The sequence below is a fragment of the Humulus lupulus genome, chromosome 4, assembly GCF_963169125.1.
Source record: "Humulus lupulus chromosome 4, drHumLupu1.1, whole genome shotgun sequence".
NCBI lineage: Eukaryota > Viridiplantae > Streptophyta > Magnoliopsida > Rosales > Cannabaceae > Humulus > Humulus lupulus.
Window position 1 is genome coordinate 53713819 of NC_084796.1, and position 15286 is coordinate 53729104.

Genomic DNA, 15286 nt, shown 5'->3' on the forward strand with positions numbered 1-15286 from the left:
CGTAAACATGATGTTTTCAGAACAAATTGGGAACAACATGGAGGTTTATGTTGATGACATGCTTGTGAAGTCTCAACTCAACAAGAACCATGTTGATGGCCTCGAAGAGTGCTTCGGCGTGCTTAGGAAGTATAACATGAAGCTAAATCCTCAGAAGTGCACTTTCGGGGTATCTTTAGGAAAATTTCTGGGTTTCATTGTGAACTCTCGTGGAATCGAGGCTAACCCCGACAAGATCAAGGCCCTGATTGATATGCCTTTGCCTCGAAGGCACAAAGATGTCCAAAGTCTGACTGGCAGGATGGCAGCCCTAAGCAGATTCATCTCAAAATCTACGGATCGTGGTCTTCCATTTTTCAACTTACTGAGAGGAGGTAAGAAATTTGAATGGACAGAGGAATGCGAGCTGGCCTTTCAGGAGCTCAAAAAGCACCTGGCGGAACCACCCATCCTGTCAAAACCTGAAACAGGAGAAAAACTGTACCTATACCTTTCAACTACCGAACACGCGATAAGTGCGGTGCTCGTCCGAGAAGAAGAGAGGGTGCAAAGACCCATTTATTACATCAGTAAAAGATTACTGGGGGCAGAGTCAAGGTACCCATTGATGGATAAACTCGCGCTCAGTCAAATTCATTCATCCCGTAAGCTCCGCCCCTACTTTCAGGCACATCCCATCCATGTACTGACTGATCAACCACTTAGGCAAGTCCTATCTAAACCAGAGGCTTCAGGTCGACTTCTTAAATGGGCTGTTGAGCTCGGACAGTTCGAGATCACCTACCACCCAAGAACGACCATTAAGGCACAGGCATTGGCGGACTTTATAGTGGAATGTACGGGTATAGCCGACGACGAGGTAATAACTACGGCCCACGAGCTGTGGAAACTTTACGTCGACGGCTCGTCAAATGAAAATGGAGCAGGGGCAGGGATCATTTTGGTTACCCCCGCAGGAAGCAGATTTCATTCTGCCCTAAGATTTGGCTTTAAAGCATCGAATAATGAGGCCGAGTATGAGGCTTTACTCGCAGGACTTCGTATAGCTAAGGAGCTAAAGCTAAAGCTATACATTGCTACAGTGACTCCCAGCTAGTGGTCAATCAAATCTTGGGTGAATACCAGGCTCGCGGCGCGAAAATAGCAGCTTATTTGGAGAAGGCAAAATCAACATTAGAGTGTTTCGAATTCTATACAATCGAACAGGTTCCCTGCGAGCAGAATTCAAATGTAGATGCCTTAGCTCGACTCGCAACGTCCGCCGAAAATGAAGAGCTGAATGTCGTACCCATAGAACACCCATCAGCGCCTAGCATTAACGAGCCAGAAGAGGAAGATGTGTGTATGATTGAAACAGAGCCGACCTGGATGACCCCAATAGTTTATTATCTCGAAAATGGAGTTCTTCCAAAAGATCGGAACCAAGCTCGAAAGTTGATGTATCAACTTCCCCGTTACACAATCTTGGATGGAAGGCTGTACCGAAGGGGATATTCCATGCCGTTACTCAGATGTGTAACCCCTCCCAAAGCTAAGAAAATAATTGAAGAAATTCATGAAGGGTTCTGCGGAGATCACACTGGGGGGCACAGCCTGTCCAAGAAGATCATACGCCAGGGATATTTCTGGCCAACCATTAAAGTGGATTCTTTCGAGTATGTGAAGAAATGCGACAAATGCCAGAGATTCGCCACGATACCTCGAGCCCCACCATCCGAGCTGACCATATTGACATCCCCATGGCCTTTCGCGGTATGGGGCATCGACCTCATAGGCTCTCTCCCGACTGGAAAAGGCGGAGTGAAATATGCTGTAGTCACCGGGATTACTTCGCAAAATGGATGGAGGCTGAACCATTGGCAACTATAACTTCAAAGAAAATCCTTGATTTCGTTGTAAAGAGCATCGTGTGCCGATACAGAGTTTCGAGGAAGATCGTATCCGACAATGGAACTCAGTTCGATTGCGACCTATTCACCAATTTTTGTGAAAAGAATGGTATAATAAAGAGTTTTTCATTAGTGGCCCACCCTCAAGCGAATGGCCAGGTCGAAGCTGTGAACAAAACTCTCAAGAGTTCTCTAAAGAAAAAGTTAGAGGAAGTGAAGGGACGGTGGCCCGAAGAATTGCCCCAAGTCCTTTGGGGATACAGGACAACGACTCGAACCTCGACAGGACATACCCCATTCTCTCTAGCATACTGCTGCGAGGCAATGTTTCCCATAGAAGTCGAAATCCCAACGATCCGAACTCAGATCTACGACCAAAGTTCAAACCATACTCAGCTCGAGGAAACCTTAGACTTGATTGAAGAAAAAGAGAAGAGGCCCAGCTGAGAAATGCTGCCTACCAGCAACGAACTACCAGAGACTTCAACAAGAGGGTTCGAGATCGAAAATTCAGAATGGGAGATCTGGTGTTAAGACGCGTATTCTTGGCAACTCGAGATCCGGCAGCTGGAGTGCTCGGGCCGAAATGGGAAGGACCATACCAGATAGAGTCAGTCATCCGACCTGGTGTGTACAAACTTGCGAGATTGGACGGGAGCCTAGTACCGTGAGCATGGAATGGCGAACACCTTAGACCTTACTATCAGTAGTATAGGGAAAGTGTTGCCTATAACCATGAGTTTCTATTTGTATTAGCTTATTTGTTTTCGAATGTCATCAAATAAAAGTTCCATTTCGTTCAAATATGTTATTTCTTTTCATTTTTGCAATCTCTCTTAATTAAATAACCTATGGTCACACTCATAGGATATTAAGGGGGCATCATTGGTACATATACCATCAGCTTAAAAAATAAAATAACATATACAAAAAAATATATAAAGGCGAGCCTAGAGAGTTCAGATATAACCGAATTATCAAAAACATATAAAGTATTTGGATGTAACCAAATACTCGAGCCTAGATAGTTCGGATATAACCGAATTATCAAAAACATATAAAGTATTTGGATGTAACCAAATACGCGAGCCTAGATAGTCCGGATATAACCGAACTATCAAAAACATATAAAGTATTTGGATGTAACCAAATACGCGAGCCTAGATAGTTCGGATATAACCGAATTATCAAAAACATATAAAGTATTTGGATGTAACCAAATACGCGAGCCTAGATAGTCCGGATATAACCGAATTATCAAAAACATATAAAGTATTTGGATGTAACCAAATACTCGAGCCTAGATAGTTCGGATATAACCGAATTATCAAAAACATATAAAGTATTTGGATGTAACCAAATACGCGAGCCTAGATAGTCCGGATATAACCGAATTATCAAAAACATATAAAGTATTTGGATGTAACCAAATACGCGAGCCTAGATAGTTCGGATATAACCGAGTTATCAAAAACATATAAAGTATTTGGATGTAACCAAATATGCGAGCCTAGATAGTCCGGATATAACCGAATTATAAAAAATATATAAAGTACTTGGATATAACCAATTACGCGAGCTGAGATAGTTCGGACATAACCGAATTATCAAAAACCGAAAACGTTTGGAGTTAACCAGATGTGAAAACTTAACAGGTTTGGAACAAATCAGCCAAAAGAAAAAAAACTAATTGATGGTAAGTAGGAACCTAAACCTATTTCGAAATCGAGGCTGGAATATCATAAAGAAAATAGTTTCGAACTCCTAACCTTGGAGCAAAAACAGAGGATGAGAAAAAGTGACTAAACAAAAAAGATATAACCAAACCATCCACATTACATACCATATAAGTACTTTTGGGTTCATGGTTGAAGTAATATCCGACTTTGAAGAATAACGAGGTCGGAAGCGGATAATTTGAACAAACTGTGCATGAATGCATTGAGCTTCGAACCTAAATCCACAATATGTTTGTATGACTAAATAAACATAACGATTTCATCAATATAAAATGTGCCAAATATTTCGAGCCAAGAAATGTAAAGCATATATAAGTAATATTTAAAGAAATTGTATCAGCCCCGAGGGCATAAATTAAAATAATTACAAAAATAAGGGGACGCATCCCCAATAAATGGTTTCCCCGAGATCAGAGTCAAGGAAGAGGAGTCTCCTTGGCCTTCTCAGCATCTGCAGCACCGGATTCCTCAGGACGAATAGCATGGCTATCCTCCTGAGCTCCCTCCGAAACGGCGTCCCGAGCCTTTTCCTTCTCGAGCTGCTCAGCCTTCTCCTTCTCGAGCTGCTCAGCCTCTTCCTTCTCGAGCCCAGCATTCCACCTTTCAAGAAGCGACGCCTTGTGAGGACCTAAGAAGCTGGTGTCCAAATCTTCATTGTAGGCCCACATTCGGTACATAGCAGAGTCAACCGCTTGATCCTTCTTCTCTTTGTATTCAGCAAGGAGGCGAGTTTTTTCATCCTCCATGATCTCGAAGGTGGCAGCCTTGTCCTCTTCAAGCTTCTTGTTGGTCTCCTGAAGCTGTGTGATCTCCTTCTTATGCTCCTCGAGCTCAGCTTTCAGCTTCCCGAGCTCGGTGGCCATGTCTTCATGTTCCTTGGCTCCTGCCTCAAGCTTCGCATTCGCTGCCTTCAGATCATCGCATGCTTTGAGCTGGAGATCCTTCGCTTCCTGAGCATGAGACTTGCTCGAGTGGATCTCATTGTTCAGCTTATAGTTGAGCTGGGCAGTGAAGGTAAGAGCCTGAAAAAGGAAGGAACCACCATTAGCTCCAGGTCAGTGTGATTATAAGCAGAAAAGGAAGGACTATAGAAGGATACTCACCGCGGCAGTATGCTCGATACTCTTCTCGTAGAGAAAAGTGCAGTCTCGGGTGTCATTTAAGCACTGCCATTGCGGAGCTTCGAGACTGCCATAGCTCTAGCCGATCCGGGACATAACATCCGAGACCAGCGTAGATCCATGGGACCCAGCGGCATTGTCAACCACATATGCATCCATGTGAGTGGAGACTGGTAGATTCTGTGCTCGAGAAGCAGAAGACCTTCTAGAAGGCGGACCTAAGGATGACTGAACCGCCACGGGGGGTTGGGACTCAGCCATAGCAGAGGGACCGACCAGCGAGGTCGGCGCCACTGCCGAGGTGACGACCTGTGAGGACGGCGCCGTTGTGGAAGCACCGGCCTGGGAATCACCGCAGCGATGGAGCTCGAGACCGGCGGAGCAGGAGGAGGGGTTTTCTTGGACCTCTTGGGGCCCTTGCCCGGCCGGTCGATCTTCTGCGCCCCCGCTCTGGGGCGCTTGCTCCTCTTGGCGCCGGCGCCATCAATGATGTTGTCGAGGTCGGAGTCCATCTTGCCTGAAAAAAGTGACAACACAGAGTGAGCCAGTAAAAGAGAAGCATACAAGTTGTTTCAGTATCACAGACATATAAAGTGATGATAGAAGAAACCTAACTGGAACTCTCCCCCGAGCTCGGGCTTGGGGACCATGAAATTCCCCCGTCTTCAGAGGAGGTGGGGGGAGTGCCTTCCCTATATGTAGGTGATAACCTCGAGAGGTCCCTATAATCATTGGTCCCGTACTGAACAACTATCCCATTCCACACCTCGTCCGTGGTATACATGGTGTCGTATTTCCCGAGCCCACTATCAAACCTATGGACACAGTCATCTACCCAACTCCATATGTAGAAGTGGTATCTGTCCTGTGGGCACGAGACTAACCTATTGGGCCTGTGTTTTAGTAAGGTGGGGGACCACATTCTCGAGGTAGGGAGGAATTTACCTTCATCCGAATCCGAGCTCGAGGCTTCATCATTAGCCTCATTCCCGGACAGCGGACTCCTCGGGCGAACTGGAAGTGGCGGCCTTGTTTCTCTCCTCGGAGGAAGGGCGCCTGTGGGCAGTGGCACCTGCTCCCAGTGTTCGTATTTTTTATTGGACCGGTCAAAGGTGGATTGGCCCTCCCCCAAAAGTCCGCACTTTCGGAGCTTATCCTCATGTAGAAGATATAAGAGGAACCTCCTGCCATGTGGGAGTTGGAGCAGGGTCTCTCTATGCTCCTTCATTGTATCGTCAGGAGTGGGACACTGAAAATTGGCTGAAAGACAACATATTTCTCCTAAGTACGGATCTAAGAGCTAAAGTCACGAGCATAGAAATAAAGATAACAAGAATACTTACGAATTCGCGTGAACGAATAGTGTTGAGACGGGGACAAACCGTCTGTCCAGAAGAAGGCCCTTTTGAAATCGGGCGGATGATTGGGAAGATCTTCAAAGACCTTCTTCTCCTTGGGATAGCTCGAGAGGTAATAAAATTCATCCCCTCCCTGAGCTCGGGAGGGGTTACTTTTCAGACAAAAGAGATACAAGATCTCTTGAGGCGAAGGTCCTTTCCACCCCATCTCGTGGTATAAGGACCTCAGGGCAGACAGTACCCTGTAAGAGTTGGTGTTGAGTTGGAACGGGGCCAACCCAATGAAATCCGTGAAGTCCTTGAAAAAAGACTTCAAGGGCAACAGAGCTCCTGCCCTCATATGTTCCTGGCTCCAGGCCGCGTATTTCACACTGGCGTCGCGGCCCCCAGGGGCGAAACAGCTTCGTTCATGGGCGACCGGAGGTCGGCACTTCAAGGAGCCTGACAGGCTAAGGCCATGGAAAGCCAGGATGTCAGTTATCTGACTAGTTGTGGTAACCGAGCTCCAGTAGTGCTCGGCCTCAAACATTTCTCTCCTCGGCTACGAGGAAGAAGGTTCCCCCATTAGTAAAAATTTGAGCTCTCCCGGAGGGAACGCGACAGTAACCTTTAATGCAGGATCGAGAGGAATTGGCCTAGGTTCTGAATTGGATTCTGGGTAGAGGGCCTTCCGAAGAACTCTCCTCTTCCCCTCTATGACCTCGTCTATCTGGCGGCGGAAGTGAGCTCGAATGTCCTCTTGCTCGCGTGCAAGCTCGTATTCTCTTATCCGACGTTGATTCCGGGCGAACAGCTATTCTGGTCTCGGAGATTTTGGCTCGTAAGGGATTGCTAGCAACGACCCCCACCGTCTTTCCAGATTCTGTAACATCTAGCGAGAAAGAAAAAAATGGTGAGGGCCATGCATGCAAGAGTTTTGAGCTCGAAGTTACGAGCTCGGGGGTTTGGGAGCAACACAAGCTATATATTAAGACCCTTATTGGAGAGTCAGGGCATGCGTCCCACGAAAAAGAAAGGAGCGTGGATAATTTTTTGAAAATCCCGAAAATCAAGGGAAAAGAAAGTGGCGGTTAACCAGGAAAGGTAGCCTTGGGTTTCGTGCATTTATCAAGGCCCATGTTTTTTACCCGAAAACTTAGTGTACAAGAAACGTCGCCTAAAAAATTTTCAAAACCCAGAAAATAGGAACCTCACTCAAATATGAAAACTGGGTATAAGCCAGTGATGAAAATCCAGTATGGAAGTCTAAAAAGCATAAGAGCCTATCGGATCAAAACCTCCTATCATATTATGCTAAGGATGTAAACTAGTATATACACATACACAGCAAGAACAGTTTGAATAAAAACTGAAAAAATGGGAAACAAAGATTGCATACTTACACAATAATGGCGATTGCAGAGAGATTGTCGATTGAAGAAGAGGTTGCAAATAAGAACTCACGGACTCGAACAGACCGGGGTTTCTTTGTTTCTTTGGCCGAGAAAACATGCACAAAATAGAAATTTTATGAAGAGGTCTCTGGTTTCTTTTTTCTTCTTTTCTTGCTTTTGGTAAACGAAGGTAAAAATGAAGATGAAGCATGGGGTCTCGTATATATAGATGGAAAAAGGGGGATTAATCCGGGGCGTTGAATGAAATCCTTGCTAGATCGGACGGATGGGAATCAATGACAAGATGGCGCCGAAAAGGTGGCAGATGGATGATCGTGGGCATGTTTCCAAGGTACTCAAGTACCAAAAATGAGCAATACCCAGCTGACGCGTGTCCATTTTCAAAAGTGTGGCGGTACAGTTCTCAAAGAAAGTAGTTCAAAAGTTTCCTTTTCTTAGGATTCGAACAAATACTTTTGAGGGGGCAAGATGTTACACCCAGATTTCGAGCTATGTGAAATATGATCTCGAAAGTTGGATTCGCAAATAAGTGGATTCATAAGGTTGGAAACATGCTCCAGGATTGAATGTCGAGCCTGCAGGACATAGACGACCTCGAAGTATTAATGATCTCCAAAGATAGCTCCGGGGACGCTCTCATCTTCAGGGACGACCTCGGATCAGGGGTCCCGAGCTCGACGCACATATGATCTCGAAAGCCATGTGGCCTCGGGAGATGTTTCTAGCTCGATAGATGACGGGAAACCTGGGAAGTTAAAGCCTTAGAGATACGCGATAACCACCTTGAATATCTACAAGTGTTATAAATACGAGATGTAATCCTCATTTATTATTGTAAATCCCCTAGAATCGTGGGATATTATTTGGTCAGTTATACGTCTCCTGGTCTTCAGGGGACGTTTCCTTTTATATCTGATTATAGGCATTTAAAGCCATTTATTTTATTTATACAAAAAGAGTAACTACCCAAAATATGTGGGATAGTATTCTTCGATCTTCTCTATAAATAGAGAGGCCATGCACCATTGTAAAGGACCGAAATTCTGAACCTTGAGAGAAAACTCTGAAGAATTCATGCTTTAAGAATTTTCAGAGATAATCCTGAGTTTAATAACAGAGACTCGTGGCCTAGGCAGATTTAACTGCTGAACCACGTAAAAATCGTGTGTTTATATTGTTTTATTTCAATTGGCCATTATCAGTTATTGTTTATGTGCTCTTCTTTCACTGTTTGACGAAAAACGGCGTCACCAGCTATGTTAAGTATGCTTGTAGACTTGGGCATATGACCTATACAACTAACAAGCCCCAAATAGATTATGGGCATATGACTTGCTTAGCTAGCAAGACCCCACTAATCTAATGGGCATATGACTTGTTTAGTTTATGGGACCCCAAGTAATAATGGCCATTATAGTATGTATGTGACATAAGTGTTATGGTGTGTTTTATGTTGCATTATGAATTTCTATGTGTATGGCTATATTTTAGATTTTCCTTTCTGGGCATTAGGCTCATTCCTTTATGTTTTTATGTGCAGGAAAATAACTTTAGTGGGGGAAAGATTCTTGGAAGCTTGGGGAATGTGTATTGAGGCAGAATGGATTCAAGGAGTCGAGAGTTTCGATTTTCGAGGATGAAGTCTTATTTATGGTTTATGTGTATTTTTCCGCACCTATTTATGTAATCTCTTTTCATTACAATTAAGTTATGTTTTTTTTTTAAAACAATAGGATCCCATATCCTAACTTAAATTTTATGTAAGTTTGACCTTTGTTTTTTTTAAAGTTTTAATAAAGTTATGATCTTATTACTTGTAAGTGTTATTAAGAATTAGTGTTTATGTATAGTTTTCGTTAATGGTCCAAAAGTCTAAAGTAGTTGGGTCATTACACCACAACACAATATAAATCTTGCCAGTAGCCTTTATTACTAACATACAAAGACAAAACTACAACAACTTTCCTTTATTTGAAAAGTACACCCCCAAACTTATTTACAAACATACATACTTTTTTTTTTTTGCTTTCTTTTTCTTTTCTGATTTTTTCTTTTTTTTTTTTAGACGCTTTGATGCAAGGGAGTGCACTCATTAATTTTTTTTTTGGATGCTCTATTTTTTTTACTATGAAAATAAACAGCTAGATGGCAAGAGTACAAGAAAATCGAGAACACACTCTCCCCCCGAACTTAAAATCAACATTGTCCCCAATGGTGAAAACAAGCAAAAGAAGAAAAGGAAAACGCTCACCCAATTTTCTCGCATCCACTCAACTCAACTCCCCAAAATACACAACAAATAAATCCTATAAAGAACAAGGTGCTAGAAGGGTGTGGTGAAAAGAGATGATTATATATATGTAAAGTAGGCTAATGAGTGGCTAAGAAAGAAAAGTGACACTTAAGCTCAATGGGGTGACTAGGGATAAAAAATGCATACAAGGTAGGCTTCAAAGGTTCCAATGGTCCAAAGATGGCCTAAATCATTTCATCGGCGTGGTATTGTCTAGGATTTCGCCTCAAGGAAAATCACTAAGTAATTCTAGAAACTTAAGCTCTCACAAGAAACTAGCTCTTTCTAGGGTCTCAAAATTATTTAATCAAGAAATGCACAAACTAAAAAGAGAAACACTCTCATCAACCAATTGCTAGCAACATTCACACCCAAAGAATTAAGTTTAAAATTTAAGAAAGAAAGACATTCAGCTGAAACTTAGATTGATTATATATATATTTTTAAGTTTGCAAAGTCGTCATCGAGCCCCCTAGTTAAACACTAACAAAAGCAAAGAATATCCTCAAAAGAACGACAACACAACAAGACAAAGACAAACTAAAAACAGAAAAAAGATAACTATTCCAACAAAGTACCTTCCTATCAACAAAACACAAGGCAAATGACTCAAATTTCGGTGCTCACTACACAAAAATCACCAAAGAAACATAACTAAGTACAACACAGAGCACCCAGTACACAAAACACAAAAATCATTATCAACACTTGAGACCAAAGTATAACACAACACAAAAATTTGCCAATGAGTAAGAACTACACCTAAAATAGAGAAAACAAAGAAACAGACATAAACAAAATCAAATTGGGGAGTAGAGTTCAGAAATACTCATTCAACGAATATGCAGGCTCTGCTCAAGGGATGCACAGCTGGGTCACTCGGTGCTTGGGTGAGGCACAGCTAGTTGCAGATGGAGATTGCTTGATGATGCGCATGGAGCTCCTGGGATTCTTGCTGGCCTGGGCTAGATTTTCTCAAATTTGGGTCGGGTTGGGGTTGATTTGGTGGCTGGTGGGGTAGCTTTGGTGGGGGTAGGAGCATTTATTGTGGCTGGGGAAGGCAGGAGTAATGGGGTAGTGGGAAGTTGTGGGGCTTTTGGTGGGGCAGTGGTGGTTTTGGATTTCTTTGTGGTAGTTTATGGGATCGAGGTTGGTGGAGATTTTGGTTTGTTTGGTGGTGGGATCGGGGCTGGTTTGAATTTCTTTCGCTGGGCTCATGTTTTAGTGGTCATTTTGGGAAAAAAGGCAATAACTAAAGCACAAGGCCACCACACAACAAAAGGAGCACCCCAGTTTTGAGTGGCTCGACTGACTGTGGTGATGCTTGCGCTCGTGGCAGCGCGACTGGGTGGGGCCAAGGATTGGGGTTCACACAGTTGGGTTTCTGGGCACAGATGGGTTAGGGTAATGGTGAAGATGGGTAAATATCCTATATACATATATGTATTTTATAAATAATATAAAATTTACTAAATATATGTATATATATATTTTTGTATAGGTTATAGTATATATATATATTTTAAATACATATATATGTAGAAAAATATATATATAAATAATAATAAATATAGTAATTTTTTTGTATATATATAGTATTATATATGCCTCTGAATGAAACCATGACCCAGGATTTTTTCTCTGCCCAGATTACTAACATTTTGCCCTCGTTTTGCTTCAGCAACCCAAATTTGACGTAACTCCCTTTTATTTTCGGAAATTTTTGCGTGAATTGTGCTGAAGCAAAACTCTCGCAAAACCATCAGACTCCAAAATTACTTCCAAAATACCCTGTTTCTTGCTGTCTTAACACCTGAAACACCAAAATACACAAAAAACCACTCCAAAACATCAAAATAAAATGAAATTAAAATTACAAAAAATTAAAACTAACAATAAAAATAATTAAAAACACTCATATATATTTATATATATATTTGTCTTTTCTTTTCTTTTATTGGTTGAAAATTTTTTTTTCATTTTTTTTCAGTGCATTTTTATTCTTTCTTTCTTTGAGTTGCTTTACAAATGAATCCTCCAAAACCCATAGCAACCCAAACTTCATTTTTTTTCTAAGTATCTTTCAAGGAAACCGAGGTTTGGTATTGCTCAACCTCTCTTCCCCCAAACTTCGCTTATTTCCTTGTTACCTTAAATGCTCTTCCCACATGCTCATCATATAATTCCACTACACCATTGTGAAACACCTTGCTCACTAAGAACCCACCATCACACCTTGATTTCACTAGAGAGTTTGAGAAAAAAACTCTATTCCCAACTTCCAACATTTGTGATTGAGGCTTTCTACTATGTTTCTTTTTCTTCTTCTTTTTCCTCGGTAGCTTTGGAGAATGAGATGGTTCTTCTTCCTTACTTATCCATGGCTCCCCACCTTTCTCAATTTCTTCAAAAGGGACCTTTTTCTTGACTCCATTGCTATACTTTCCATGCATCTTTTCAATCAACTTGAAGTTAGAAATACTTATGGCCAAACAAGCTTTAACTTCATTAGGAGAGTGTATAGGATTAAAAACCTTGAATGTGACTTGTTCGTCTTGAGCTTGAATGGTGAGCTCTCCTTTTTCAACATCTATCAACGTCCTCCCGGTGGCAAGAAATGGTCTCCCCAAAATGATCGGTACATCCCTATCTTCCTCATAGTCAAGAATAATGAAATTCGTCGGAAAAATGAACTTGTCAACTTGTACTAGGAAGTCTTCAATCTTTCCCTCCGGATGCACCATAGAACGGTCAGCCAATTGCAAGGTGAGTGTAGTTGGCCTTGCTTCTCCAATTCCCAACTTCTTAAAAATGGACATGGGCATCAAATTAATACCAGCTCCCAAATCACAAAGAGCTTTACCAACTTCTCTTCCCCCAATAGAAATTGGAATTGTAAAACTGCCCGGATCCTTCAACTTTGGAGGAATTTTATTCTTCAATATAGCTCTACAACCTTCAGTCAAAGCAACCGTTTCAAATTCACCAAGCCTCCTCTTCTTTGTCAAAATATCCTTCAAGAACTTCACATAATTAGGCATTTGTTCCAAAGCGTCCACCAATGGTATGTTGATGTGGAGTTGCTTCAAAACATCCAAAAATCTTCGGAATTGACCATCTTGTTGTTGCTTTTGAAATCATTGAGGAAATGGTGGAGGTGGCTTGCTCATTGGCTTCTCTGTTGCATTTTGTTGAGAAATTGCTGCAGCAATTGCTTCAGGATCAGCATTTGAATTTTTTGAATTCACAGTTTTGTCTCCCTTGTCCACACTACTTTGGATTGAAGTGGGCTCATTGTTTCTCTTACAATTCTCCTCAGTCAATTCCAGATTTTTACCATTCCTCAAAGTGATCGCCTTGCATTGCTCTTTACCATCTCTCCTTAGATTTTCAGTATCACTAGGCAAGGTGCCTTGTGGTCTATTCCTTAGATCATTAGCTAGTTGCCCCATTTGAATTTCTAAGTTCCTCAAGGATGCCGCTTAGCTCTGAATCACAACATCGTTCTTGGCCATATATTCTTTCATTAAACTCTCCAATGAGCTTGATTGCGACACTTGAGGAGGAGGTGGTTGAGCTCTTGGTTGTTGTTGAGAAAACCCCGGTGGATATGTAGTCTTGATTTGCATTGGTGCTCCACTTGAACTAGCTCCTTGACCCCCCCCCCCCCCAAGAGAATTTTGGATGTTGCCTCCACCCTGGATTGTAAGAGTTCGAATATGAGTTATTTCGGTTGGCATTTTGATTCCCCAGATAACAAACTAAAGCGGGATTCGAAGAACAACTCTCAAATGCATGCCCATCTCCACAATAAACATAAGATACATCGGCAACTTTTCCCATAGCAGCTGGTTGTACCATTCCCCCCAAAGTCATGTTCTTGAGAATGTTAGTCATTGAAGAAACTTGAGAAGTCAAAGCTGTCAATGCATCCACTTCAAGTATACCAGCCACTTTTCGACTTGTTGAGGCTCTAACATTGGACCATACGAGTGGAAGAATTTAGCCCATTGTAGAAAGTTTCCATTTGTATACAATGCAGGATCCCATGGTGTGGGCAATTTCTCAATAACTCCTTGAATCTCTCCCAAGTTTCACAGAATGATCCATCTTCCAGCTGCTGAAATGACATGATTTCATTGCGAAACTTGGCATTTTTGGCAGGAGGAAAGTACTTCATCAAGAATTTTTTAGCCAACTCATTCCATGTAGTGACTGAGTCGGGAGGAAGGGTGTTAAGCCAAGCTCTAGCTCGATCCCTCAAAGAGAAAGGGAACAATTTCAACCTTAGGGCCTCATCACTTACTCCTTGTAGCTTGAAGGAATCACTCACCTCCAAAAATGAACGAAGATGAAGATGAGGATCCTCAGTAGGCAGCCCACTAAATTGACCCATTGTTTGCAACATTTGGAACATAACGGGCTTTAACTCAAATTGGGGTGCTTGAATTTTAGGCCTAACAATGCCCGGATTGAGCTCATTAAACATGGGGGCAGCATACTCCCTTGTGGCTCTCCCTCTATCATCAGCCATAGCAATTGTGTTAGTGGCATTATTAGCACCCTCAACTCCTTCAACCTCTTCAGCCATATTAATGCGATTTTGAGCCCGTTGTTCCCTTAGTCTTCTTCTAATTGTTCTTTCAATCTCAGGGTCAATAGGAGGTAGTTCAATGTCTTCTTGCTCGTTCATATAGTAAATCACCTGAGAAAACACGAGCAAGCAAACAAAGTCAGCTCAACAAAGAAAAACAAATAAATTGCAAGTAATTGATATTACAAAAATTTCTAATTTCAATCCCCGGCAACGGCGCCAAAAACTTGTTGTGATAAATTTAATATTTGACTTTAAATACTCAAGTGCACGCAATCACACAAGTAATATAATGATAAGTAAATCGTCTCCACAGGGATTGCAAATTAGAAAAAATAAGCAAAATAATTACTAAACAATTTTAAGAAATTAAAAATCAAGTGGGTTGTTTATAGGCTAAACAAAATATTAAAAAAATGGAAATACTGAAATCAAAAACTGAACTGAACAAGAAAATTGAGAGAAATATATGGATTGCAAAATGGACTAGAATTATTGAATTCCTCTATATTATTCATCCTGGACAAATTGCGGATAGATTGCTGCAGCAATATTCTAGCAAAACTCCCAGGATAACAAAAATTCATTCAAACACTCATAAAACTTTCCCAAATTTTATGACATTAATTCTTCTACCTTATTAAACATATTCCTATGAAAAATCAGATTTAAGAATGCAATTCAAAGTTTAATTCTCAAAAGTTACACAAGGCAAATAACATATCCCTATGTTACTAACATAACCTAACCTAGATTATGACTTGTGTCCTCCAAGTTTTTCCTATTACATTTAATCTTTCCAGCATTAAACATAATTAAATAACTTGCCATTGGTGGCCAAACAACAACAAGAAATCAAGATAAGCACACTTGAATGACCAAGGGAGATTTGACTAAA

General features: G+C 41.6%; 1 non-coding gene across 1 annotated transcript; it reads left to right on the plus strand.

Moving 5' to 3' along the window:
- Positions 1 to 13837: 13837 nt before the first annotated feature.
- Positions 13838 to 13944, plus strand: LOC133833253 (small nucleolar RNA R71). Its single transcript, XR_009892646.1, has one exon. It is a non-coding gene; the product is annotated as a small nucleolar RNA R71 (small nucleolar RNA).
- The last annotated feature ends 1342 nt before the right edge of the window (positions 13945 to 15286 follow it).